We start from the raw sequence: 12,605 nt of genomic DNA, 5'->3' as shown, positions 1-12,605 counted from the left end.
GACACAAGTAGGGAGCATCTTAGTCATCAGACTCGGTCTCCGGTGAGAGTCACACCCCCGATCGGAGGCCCTGATGGGACCCTCACAGCCAAGGGGCAGCACACAGCGGGGTATGGGGTCCAGGGAGCCCCGTCCCCGGCACAGTGGGGAAACTGAGGCCCCTGAGGCGTCCGGGACTCCTCCGCTCCACCCTGCCTGACACACAGGAACTTCGGGAGGCGCACGTACTGTGGGCGAGCCACCAGCTTTCCTGGAGGACGCTGCCGACGAGAGCAGTCAGCGGCCGCGCCCTGGGCCAAGCCAGGGACACGCTCCCCAACCGTGCACCCCCAGTTTCCGAAAGCGGCAGGGGGTGAAAGCCACCCTCCCTCACCACCCTCACACGTTTTACAGTCACATCAGAAAGGCAGATAAATTGCCCAGTCCTGCCTCCCAGAGCCCTGGTCCTGCCTCCCCATCAGGCTAGAAATCAGCCCCACCAGCAGAGGACAGAAGCGCTAACCCAGTCACCCCGGGCCAGGCTGGGGTGAGGGAGCCTGCCGAGGTGGAAGCCGAGGGCAACCCAGAGCACAGGGGCTAGGAGCGGGCCGCGGGACACACGGCAGGGAGGGGCAGGGCAGGGCAGGCAAGGGGACGCCACCATCACGGCAGGTGTGGCTGTGCAGGTGGAAAGACAGGTCACCCGGTAAGGGACAGGCTCCGTGCTTCCTGTCCACATGAGCACCGCACCGGGGTTCACGCGGCCCGGACACCAGCCTACACCCCGTCCACCGGACCAGTCACTCACTGCTCCTCCTGCCCTCAACAGGACACCCGGGCTCCCCAGCCCTTTATCTCAGAAGTCACCATGGGGCGCCTGGGTGGCTCAGTCGGTTAAGCATCCGACTTCAGTTCAGGTCGTGATCTCATAGTTCGTGGGTTCGAGCCCCAAGTCGGGCTCTGTGATGACAGCTCAGAGCCTGGATCCTGCTTCAGATTCTGTGTCTCCCTCTACTCTCTGCCCCTCCCCTGCTCATTCTCTCTCTCTCTCTCTCTCTCAAAAATAAATAATAAAGATTTAAAGAATAAAAAAAAAAGAAAAGCCACCAGAGAAGCCACCGGACCCTCGGCCAAAGCCACCTCTCTATAGCACTGCCTTGGGAGGTGGACCCTGCGGGACTCATAACACACCTGTGCTGTGGGACAAGCTGGACCATTGGGCCACCTAGGGAAAATGAAGCATCTGCCCCCCGCACACAGCCAGCACTACCCGATGAGCCCCTGGGTGATATGGATATCATGCCCGCCCCCCCCCCCCACTCATGCTCAGCTGGCGGTCCCCTCCCCAGAAGGCCAGAACCTCCCTCCGCTGGGGCTGGGGCTCGGCCCAGGCCTCAAGAGCTCCAGCCCATCCATCAGCAAGGCCACCAAGGCCACACTCTGAGGCTACCGCCAGCTACGGGAGGCACTGTGCACACAGAGGTGCCCCCTCTGCCCAGTGACCTGCCTGCTGGGGGGCACTATGGGCAGGGCCTTCGGGAGCTCCGCCCACCCAGCCCTGGCCTGTGCCCAGGAGCATCAGCCCAGCCCGGGAGCAGGAATGGGGGGGATGGCCGGGCCCACCCACTAACCCCTGAGAAATGACACAACAGGCCCCTCCCACCCCGAGTCAGCACCACTCAGCTCCCAGGAATGCGGGGCCTGCTGGAGAGGGAGGAGGGCGGCTCCCCCGCAGGCCTGCCGCCCTCACCCTCAGGGATGGCACTGGGGAGCCCCCATGTGGGGGGCTGCCCCCCACACCACCTCACCACCCCCCAGCCCTGCAGAGCTCCTTGACGGCCAGGAAATCAAGGCTCTGAGTTGAAGTGGTTTGTTCACGGCACAACTCAGGGCAGCAGCAGAGGTGGGACGGGAGCCCGGGGCGGAGGGTGTCCCCAAGGGCCTCCCCGTTAGGACCCCGTGTGCATGCCCTATGCCTGCCCCCCAGCCTCAGTTTATTCTCAGTCAGCCAGGACGGACAGACACTTCCCACATCACACCCAAGCGAACAGGCCTGATGGGAAAGGCCTCAGGGTGTGCCGGGCCCCTCTGGGCATGGGGAGGCAGAGGGGGTGCAGCTGGGGTTCCCCACCTCTTCGTGTCCTCTGCGTGCTGTTGGCAGGAGGGTTCCCTGGGACCCCAGCCGGGGAATCGGACACACGCTGCAGAGATCTCCCAGCTCTCTCGTCTCGCCCTTTAAGACAAGGAGACCCAAGTAACTAGCCGAGCCCTGTGTGGCCTCCCTCTGGGTGGGGTCGGTGGGGGAGGGAAGACCCACCCCGGGGGTGCCACCCGGCAGCCCCACCATCTGGCGAGGGTCCAACAGGCATCCGCCCCACTTTGCAGATTCGAAGGCCGAGGGGAGCGGCGTCCCCCGCTGCGGGCGGGTGAGCAGGGGAGCCCAGGGCCCAGGCTGCCAGACCCTCTCCCCGCCGCCCGGGGCCCACGACCCCAAGCGTCTGGCTGCTGTGAGCTGAGAGCACAGCACCGTAAGGAGGAGCTGGCACGCGTCCCAGAAAGAAGACGTGATTCTTGGTCAAGCCTCTCTCCTGGACCCTCCGCGACCGCCTGATTCTCGGGCACGGCGGCGAGCCGGCCCCCCTGCTCATCGCGGCCCCCACCGGGGGCAGCACTGCCAGGCACAGCCCTGAACTCAGGAGGGGACCAGTCACCTGCACGCCACCAGGGGCCTGCCCTGCCCTCCACGAGCCATCGGGAAGTGGGCACATTTCCGCCCCGGTTTCCTGGTATAGGGGTGGTTCTGTCTCCCTCTGCCAATTTCTAGGGGTCCACCAGGAGCTCCTAGCATTCCCTTTTTTTTTTTTTTTTTTTTAAGTTTATTCATCTTTTTTGAGAGAGAGAGCATGCGAGAGCGAGCGGGGGAGGGACAGAGAGGGAGAGAATCCCAAGCAGGCTCCACGCTGTCAGCGCACAGCCCGATGCGGGGCTCGAACTCACGAACCCTGAGATCGTGACCTGAGCCGAAAGCAGGAATCCGGCGTGAACGACTGAGCCACCCAGGTGCCCCTAGCACTGCCCCTCTTGGTCAGACCACAGCCAGAGTCACGGACTGGGAAGGAGTCAGCAGATGTGCCGACCGAGCCTCAGCGCCCTCTCTGGACTGAGGGCGGGCCGGACACACACCACTGTTCCTGCCCGGGCAAGCCAATCCTTCGGCCACGGCCGGGTCCAGCCCGCACCTCCCAGCATGGCAGCGAGGAAAAGAGAGCGGGGACAGAGCCGGCACCAGGAGAAGGGACACAGGCAAGGCCACGAATGACCCAACAACGCCCCAGCCCCCCCCCACCCGCTGCTGCCAGGAGCAGACCTCAGGGCCCACGGGCCACAGCACACAGGCCACACGGGGGCACAGACCCGGCGCTGCCCCCACTCAACCCACCATTGAGGTTTGCCCCAAACCCCACGCAGCTGCAGAGAACAGAGTATCCTTCAGACCACCAGGGTCTGCTGGGCTTTTCCTTCTCATTCCTAGAGCACAACAGGGGAGGTCTCAAAACATTTTAAATCATCTGGTGCGTCCGATGGAATCTATCCTCAAGAGTTCGTTCTGATTATGAGGAATGCAGACCGTGGGTGACAGTGGCCAGAAATGGAAACAACCATTTGTCCAATGACAGCAGAGAGCCATGCCCTGTCATTCAAACGACGCGCTGAAGAAGGATGTCTCTCCTCGACAGTATGGAAAACCCTTTACCCCCCCCCCCCCCCCCCCCGGTGGAAAGAACTGGACGTAAAAAGGTGCACACAGTTGCTCCTGTGCGTAAAAATATCGATGCAAGGAAATAAATTCAGGAGGCAGGTACGTGGGGACATCGACGGTGGTGCTCACATACGGGGACAAGTGACTATTTATCCACACCACTTGTTGTTAATTTTCAAATAATCTACTTCCAGAAGAGGGAGAAATCTTTCTTCTATTAAAAAAAAAAGAGAGAGAGAAAGGATTAAATTCTCACACCAGCATCTTGCAGAGCCACCCACGGACATCACAGAAGCAGAAGGGTGGCCAGGAGGATGGCCAATCAGCGCCCCCTCTGCCCACCTCTCCCGGCTCTGGTCTGGGGGCCGTTCCTGAGGCCTAAGTCTCCCCCCCACCCGAGTTTAAGAGGACTCGAGGCTGCCTCGGCCACATTCAATCCCATCCCCACACTCAGCTCCCCAGACCAGGCTCTGCTCCCTGCCAGGGGCCCAGGAGCCGGACATCTGGTTGCCCACGGGTCAGAGCAGGTGTCCTGCAGCAGGAAGTCTGGAACAGGGGAGGGAGACCCCGGAGGGCCGGGCTCCCTGGGAGGATGATCCTTCCCAGCAGCCTTGGGCAACTCGTGATCCCGCTGGGCGCCTCTGAGCCCCAGCCTCTCGGAGATGAGTGTGTAATTAAATTAATCCCAGGGTTTGCAGTGGTGAGAAACAGAGCCCCAAGGGAGGGATGCGTCATTTCCCGGCTCGGCTGTTTGTGGGGAAAATGAGAGGTGACTACTGAAGGGACCCCTGGGGCTGGGCTGGCCAGTGTGTCCCCTCAGACCTCCGCAGGCTGCTCCCAGGCCTCACCGGACCAATTCTGGAGGATTCACAATGCAGCTTCTATCTGGGGGCCGGTGGGGGGGTGGGTGTGGTGGCGGCAAGGGAGAGGGGCCTGCGATATTCTTGCTTCTGGGAGCTAGAGCGTTGGCCCTCGCCCCGGCCTCCTTGCAGATCCCGTGTTCCCGGGAGAACATGGAGGGTCATGCAGCCCGCGGACGGGAGGGTCTCATGGAGCCCACAGGGTCTGCAAGATCCCCTCACGGGTACAGACCACGAGTCCACCCCTGCCTTCTCAGAGGGTGGGTCTGGCGACACATCACATCCCCCCCTCCTGGCCAGGTACCCTCCCCAGCCTCCCCTCTAGTCCGAATGGTAAAAATCTGAGGGGCACCGGGGTGGCTCAGTCGGTTGAGCATCCCACTTTGGCTCAGGTCATGATCTCACGGTTCGTGGGTTCGAGCCCCACCTCGGGCTCTGTGCTGAGAGCTCGGAGCCTGCAGTCTGCTTCAGATTCTCTCTCTCCCTCTCTCTCTGCCCCTACCCTGCTCACACTCGGTCTCGCAAAAAATAAATAAACATTAAAAAAAAATTAAAAAAAAAAAAAAAAAGAATTTGGGAGCCAGAGTCCACATCCAATCATCCCTGTAAACCCTCGTCACCAACTCAGCCCCAGGCACATAGCAGGCCCTCGGGAAAAGTCTAAACACCTGCCAGCTGGTCAGTTCTCCACCCTACAAGGTCCCACTGGCAGGAGCTCCAATGAAAAGCACTCAGCCTGAGACCATGTGTGACACAGCACCCCCACCCCACACAGGACACCCCAGGAAGACCCAGAAGCAGAGCATCCAAGGTGCTAAGAGCAAGTGTCCCTCCGAATCTCATCCAACAGCAACGGCCGGCCACACCGCGAGCTTACGTCTGAGTGTGGGTGCGGCGGGGGTTCAAGTACACGCGGGGTGTGTGGGAGGTGATCCCAGGGAGCCCAGGTACGGGAGTCGGGAGGTGAGGCGGGGAACAGAAGGAGCCGATGAAGCTGGTGTCAATCTGCCCGGGGGGGTCTCAGAGTTACCCCCTGCCCCAGCTCGCTGCTGGGGGCAGCTCGCGGGGGACAGGTGCTAATGCCCCAGCGCTGCCCACCCGGAGAGCTACAGGCACCAGCAGGTGAAGTGGGCAGTGCACACAGAAGCAGTAAATGCCACGGGGATCTGGGCAGAGTGCCAACAGTGTCTGTCACAGCTCAGGAGAAAGTACGATCTTCCCCCTCTGCCTAGGAAGGAGTGGGGGCCGGGGGGGGGGGTGTGCACAATGACACACAGTGACACATGGGGCCTGACTCTCCAGCTGCTTCCCTTCCCAACCCTGCCCCCCTCCCAGCCGCCTCCCGCGGAGCGGGGTCCCCACGAGGTCTCGGGGACAGGCAGGCTTGGTGGCAGGCCATTCGTTAGCAGGAGACCGGGCCGCACCCGCCTTGGGCCTCCTCCGTGGGGGTGGCTGACATTTCCACACCGCCGCTCAGTTGATGACATTCCCTTCTCCTTCCACTTCATTAAGATGGGCCGGCACCGGGGCCTGTGGCTCCATCGGGGCAGAAGGGCCTCATCAAACGCCAGCACATCGCCGTTCCGGGCGTCCGGCCCTCTGCCCCAGAGGGTGGACCCGGCTCCCGAGAGAGAGCACATCTGCTCTCCCGTGGACCTGGCTTCTCGGCTTCTCTCCCTTCTCCCCAGCCAGGACTCCGCCCCAAGGGACAGCAAGCGCCTACCACGGTCGGGGCTTGGAAATCAAAACCGGGGGGCCAGGCCTGGGAGATGCCCCCAACGTGCAGATGAGGTAACTGAGGCTCAGGGAGGTGAAGCGAGATTCGTAGACCACGCACGGCCGGAGCGGCCTCCTCCGGTTCAGTGCAGCCCCGGGCTCTAGACGGAAGCAGAGGCCACCCTTCCTGCAGCGCCCGGCCCCCGCTGGCCAGTGCTCGGTCCCCGAGGGGCCTCTGCCCCACCCTGTCCCGCCCACAGGCCAGATCAGCAGGTCTTGGAGCTGCACGGCCCTGCCGCCCTCACGTCTGACACATCGCACTCCCGGTCCCCTCCAACAGCACCTGGAAATGGTCCATCTCCTTAAGGGACCCGGGGGATGTTCTAACCCCAGGCTCACCTACTTCCTGAACGCTGGGCCTCTGCTGGACAGAAGCCTCTGGAATGTTGAAGGCTCCCGACGTAGGTGAGGAGACACGAGAAGCTGTTTCCTGACCTCAGTGCAGTGCGCCCACTCAAACCCTCCCAGGGACCCTGCCAGGAGGGCAGCAGAAAGCCTGTCCTATAGAGGAGAAGAAGGATGCTCACAGAGTGACCGGGTCTGCCCAAGCTCACAAAGCCAGGCACCAGCAGGACCAACAGCCATGCATGCTCATCCAAGGGCATGGTCCCCTTTCTCAGAGGGTCCCCCAGCCTAACGGAGGGGGCAAAGACTGAACAGGTATATACAGCCTGGGGGGGAGAGGGCAGGGAGAAATCAGGGGCTCCTTCCTGAAGGAGGCGGCATCTGAGCTGAGCCCTGGGCTGAGATGAAAGCAAGCAGAGCTGATAGGCAGGCAAGTGAAGTGGGGATGGAAGGCAAGTCTGAGCAGGGCACAGCGTGAGCAAAGGCACAGAAGCGAGACCATGGCAGGCAGGTTGGGGAGCACCTGAGCTGCTCAAAGGCCATCAGTATCTGCTTCCTGGCACACACCGCAGCCCGGAGAGGCGCAGGCTGAATGTGAGACAGGTATTACTTATGGATGAAGGCGAGAGGACTGAGGGAGGCATATCGGGGGGAACATCGGGTTCCTGTGAGGACGCCTCTGAGCCGTGGCAGCACTGAGCCAGGCTGGGCACCTTGGCCCCTGCCGCTCCCTCCTCTGCCTGGTTGCCCACCTGAGCTGCCGGGCAGGTGAGCAGGGGGGCCCGGGCCAAGGCCACTAGCCACAAGCTCAGCAGTGACTCCCAGAGCCCCAGGAGTGGGACAGGGTTCTCACATCCACGCAGGGCATTGAGAACAGCACCTTCTTCCCATTCACACACTGAACTTCTACTAGGTTAGAGCAGGTGCCGGGCAAAACCCCCAGCGTCACCCCATGTGATCCTCATCCCAAGCTGATGAGACGGGTCCTGTCATTACTAGCCCTGTTTAGTGGAGAGGAGCCTGAGCCTCAGAGAGGTTAAGTATCAAGTCCAAAGTCACACAGTGAGAACACTGCCCCGCAGCCTCTGTGCCAACAGGCTGGCACCCAGCCCCTCCCACTCCACCTCCATGCCAAGACAGGCAGGATCACGGAAACCTTAACTCAAGAGATGAAACGGAATGGCCACAATCGGAGCCCCACCCTCTCCATCCTGAGCCCACAGAGGAAAGAAAATTAACTGGCGCTGAGAAAAACAAATAATTGCGTTAATGAAAACTGGGACCTGTCCCTGCTGGCCATTCAGCCTCTCCCAAGACACATGGCTGCCCTGTTGCTCGCTGTCTGCCCCTCTGCGTGCTCTTGCACCGCTCTGGGGACCCTTGTGGATCAGCACCCTGTCTACCCAGGGCCTCAAGGGTGCCTGGCGTTTAATTCCAGAAAAGCCACATGGCTTCCAGGCCCGGACCGCAATCTCGAGGGAGCAGCCAAACAGGAAGCTGTGTCCAAGTTGGCTGATTCAGAACGTGCCCGGCTTGGATCCGCCTGGTCGCCTCTGGTATTCTCAAACCAAACACTCAGACTCGTTTCTCCATCTACTACTTAGAAAGCCTGGCAAGTCCATTTGAAACGGTGTCATTGTTTCCAGCCAGAGGAGAAGAGGAAAAAGAGAATTCCCCTCCTGTTAATTTCACTCCCGGAAATTAACCTGTATGTGCAGGTGTGGGTGAGGGCACTGTCCAAGTCTCCGCCCCACCAACCTTGACTTCACTGTGAATGATTGGAAATCATCCATAAAGGCCAAGAACCAAAGTCTACCCGGCTGCCTGGCAAGGACACCTAGCCACACCGGGGCCAGTGGCTCTCAGCATGGCGGCATGGACACTCCCCAGGGACTCTTTAATATCTGCTATCTTCCTCCGTGAGATCAACTGCATTGAACTCTAGGGCAGGTCCCTGGACGTCCACATGCATTTTAGATGTCCTCCAGGTGATTTTAACACATATGCGAGGCTGGGAACCCCTGATCTATGCTGAGCAGTGACTGTTCCAACCATCCGCCTCTCCGGCTCCACCTGTGAGGAGCCCCTAGCCCATCCAGCCGAAGTGCAGGGATTTTGCTGAGGCTGAGGTATGCAGGACTTAGGTCTGAAATGGGCTTGGGGTGGGGAAAGATAACATTTACTGAGCCCCGAAATATATGTGGCAAGCCCCCTTGGTAGCAAAAAGGGGGGACGTAGACTACTTTCGGGAGAAAGGAGGGGGGTTGTATTTTTCATTAGATGTCAGTCAGGTCTCTATTGAGCGCCAGGCCCTGCGTAATGGAACCAGCCGTCCTTCAGAAGACGCAGGAACAGCGGGGAGGCATTGGCGACGGCAGGACACCAGGAGACTCCAGCCATGTGCAGAGGTGGGAACGTGTGGCCAAAGAAGCAGGCTCAGGAAAGTGGGAAAACCTAGGTGTGGTGGGGCCATCAGACCCAGGGGATCCCTGTTCCCAGACACACGGGAGCCGGAGGTGAGGCAAAGAGGTCTGACGTCTCAGCAAGCACTTCACCCTACACATGAGAAGCAGTGGTGGGGCTCAAAGGCTCGGGAGGCAGCATCACGTCTGCACAGGCTTCACTGACTCAGTGAAAACAAGAATAAATTATCACGAGCCAGGTGGTGGGATTGCTGGGGTGGTGAGAGCCCAGAGAAGAGAGCTCCGTGTGGAACGGACTCCACGGAAAGATGCCGAAGCCACGTGGAGGGGGCAGACTGGGACCCAGAGAAGCTCGCACACCTGGCACGTGGCCCACGTGGCATCCTGTGCCTGTGGGGTAGAGACGGAGTATTTTGTGAACAGAGTTGCAGCAGCTGACTGGCCATCGTCTAGAACAAAATTTGATCCCAACCTCACACCGCACACAGAAAGCAGTTCCAACGGGGACAGAGCGTTCTACGTGAAAAGGCAAACTTGAAATCGAGGCTTTTCTGAGACGTGCTACAACATGAATGACCCTTACAACTTCATGCCACGGGAAAGAAGCCTTCACAAAAGACCACATACTGTAGGCTCGCATTTGTATGAAACACCCAGAACAGGCAAATTTATAGAGACGGAAAGTAGATCAGCGGTTGCCAGGGGCCAAGGGGAAGAAAGATTGGGGAGTGACAGCTAATGGGTACAGCCTCTTTCCAGGGTGATGAAAAGGCTCTGGAATCCATTTTCATAGTTGTGTAACTCTGTGAATATACTCAAAAACACACTACACTGATTTACATATAAACCAGGAGAATTTTGTCTCAATGCAGCAGTTATAAAAATGAACCACCACAGCTTTCAGGTACCAAGGCTTTCTCACTCAAGAGACAAAAAGAGGGGCGCCCGGGTGGCTCAGTCGATTAAGCGCCTGACTTCGGCTCAGGCCATGATCTCACAGCTTGTGAGTTCGAGTCCTGCGTCGGGCTCTGTGCTGACAGCTGGGAGCCTGGAGCCTGCTTCGGATTCTGTGTGTCCCTTTCTCCACCCTTCCCCTGCTCATGCTCTCACTCGCTCGCTCTCTCTCTCTCTCCCTCAAAAATAAATAAACACAATGGGGCGCCTGGGTGGCTCAGTCGGTTAAGCGTCCGACTTCGGCTCAGGTCACGATCTCACGGTCCGTGAGTTCGAGCCCCACGTCGGGCTCTGTGCTGACTGCTCAGAGCCTGGAGCCTGTTTCAGATTCTGTGTCTCCCTCTCTCTCTGCCCCTCCCCCGTTCATGCTCTGTCTCTCTCTGTCTCAAAAATAAATAAACGTTTAAAAAAAAATTTTTTAAAAAGTAATAAAATAAATAAACACTAAAAAAAAGTTTTTTTTAAAGAAAAGAAAGAAAAAAGGACAAACCATAAAGGGAAAGCCTGTCAAACCCCGTTGTGTGAACATTACAACCTTGCCCAACAGCAAACGACAGATCTGTGGGCACAGTTACAAGACCAGCTGCCATCGGGGAAGTGCCGTGTTCAAGTCCCGCCCCAGAATGGACAGAGGGTCACACGGAATACACACAGGACTCCTATAAATCAATAAGGAAATACGTGAGTACGGGCACAGGCTCCATGGAAGGTGAGTCACAGACGGAAATGTGCAAGAAGACGCCCGCTGCGTGCGTCATCAGGGAAATGCAAATTAAGACAATGAGATGCCACTTCAGTTACTGGACTGGCAGAAAGCGTGAAGGGGTAAGTTGGTGTGATGGCAAGTGCGTAAGAACCGGGGAGCGCGGGGTGCCCACTGGGGCACCTGGCGCAGCTTCCTGCCCTATACAAGGTGTGCACGCCCTCAAGGAGCCCAGGCACAGCTGTGCGAGGAGACACGTACAAGAACGCGTCCGCAGCACTGGCCACGGCAGCGAAAAATAGGACACCACCACAGCATCCCCTTGGAAGACAGGATGGTCTGTAGTTTTGACCAAACAACGAAACAGGAGAGGTAGAAATGAAAGGAGATAACTAAACGTCCTCAGATGACTGGGGACAGGTCTCAAAAACACAGCGGGCGCAGGTAGCTGGTGGACACACACAGATACAACGTCGTGCAGACAAAGGGGCATCATTACACGTCGTTTCCGGATATACGACCTACCAGAGAAGCAAAACGCTATACGCAGGAGAATGATGAGCACCGAGTTTCAGGCTGAAGGTCTCTCGGGGCGGGGGATTGGGGGGCAGGGGGGGGGGGGGGGTTGGGTGGAGACACGGCGCACCCCATCTCTACCTATAACACTTTATTACGTAAGAGGAAAGGCTCTGAGCCTAACGTGCGTTATTGTTGACGATCTGATGAGAGTAGGCAGCGGAATAAATAGTTGTTTCCTTACTGTCCAAGCTTGTTGCTTTTTATAGAATTCCTAACAAAAAAATAATGCTTTTTACGTAAAAGGAAAAAAAGAACAGCACAACGCACCCTCCAGAAGAGACACTGGAGACTCCTGATGGCAGAAGGCCCCCTCCGTGGCCCCCGGGTACCAGGCTTCCCGTGGTAGACTTACAATGGGCAGTGGACTCCTTGGGGCCACCCTCTCCCGACGGGTGCAGTCCAACCGCGGCGGGTCAAGAGCCCCCCGAGGAGAGGAGGGGTCCGCAGGATGGAGAGGATGCCAGAGGCGAGGTCACCTTCCTGCCAACAGTTAGGGGACAAGAGCAAGCCCCTTCCTGCCCCACCTGCTCTGTGACCTTGGACAAGCCCCTTCCTTGGGGAACGGAGAAATGGGGGTGGGAGTCCCAAATGACCCAGACAGCTCTGAGGGCAGGACAGGGACGCTGGAACCCCAGCAAGACAGCGTCCCTGCAATTAGGTGGGGCAGTGAGGACCCGCCCAGTTAGAAATGACAGACTTGGTGTGGGGACAGCAAAGTAAACTTCCTGTTTCACGTAAAACCCACGGCACAGTGACTACGGACCAAAGGATCACCCACAAGGCCCAAGGCCTGCTTAAAGGCGCCACCGCCCCCCAAGAGTCCTGGGGAGGGCGCACTCCTCTGGCCGCAGGAGGGCCCAGCCCCTTCCCCGCCCAGGGATCTCCAGGCAAGAGGACAGACCTGGAGGTGGCAATGCCAACAACAGAAGCCACCAGCACGTGGCAGCCGTCAAGGTTCCTGCAGGAAGGGGCAGTGTGGGGTAGAGAAGGAACGTTGTCAAGGGCCCCAGCAGCACGGTCCATGTAACCAGAAGCCTCAGTTTCCCCACGTGGCGTCACAAGCGACTTGTTCTGGATGAAGATCTCAGCCTCGGCTAGGGCAATGCACTCAGCAGACTACCGGCCCCACAAAGGTGCCCACACCTTAACCCCCAGAGCCTGCGAACACACGATCTCACACGGCTGCAGGGACGAAAGAGGAACACAAGAAGGGGGTCAGCCCGGAC

At 58.9% G+C, this 12,605-nt stretch overlaps 1 protein-coding gene across 1 annotated transcript in view; it reads right to left on the bottom strand.

The window, feature by feature from the left end:
* CCDC85C (coiled-coil domain containing 85C) overlaps positions 1-12,605 on the bottom strand; it is a gene marked incomplete at its 5' end in the record, with an annotated part of 78,426 nt that overhangs the window by 18,621 nt on the left and 47,200 nt on the right. The window lies entirely within an intron of this gene.

The sequence above is a fragment of the Panthera uncia genome (assembly GCF_023721935.1).
Source record: "Panthera uncia isolate 11264 chromosome B3 unlocalized genomic scaffold, Puncia_PCG_1.0 HiC_scaffold_1, whole genome shotgun sequence".
Lineage (NCBI taxonomy): Eukaryota > Metazoa > Chordata > Mammalia > Carnivora > Felidae > Panthera > Panthera uncia.
The sequence above is the reverse complement of the archived record's forward strand: the minus strand, read 5'-3'. Positions and strand labels throughout refer to the sequence as shown.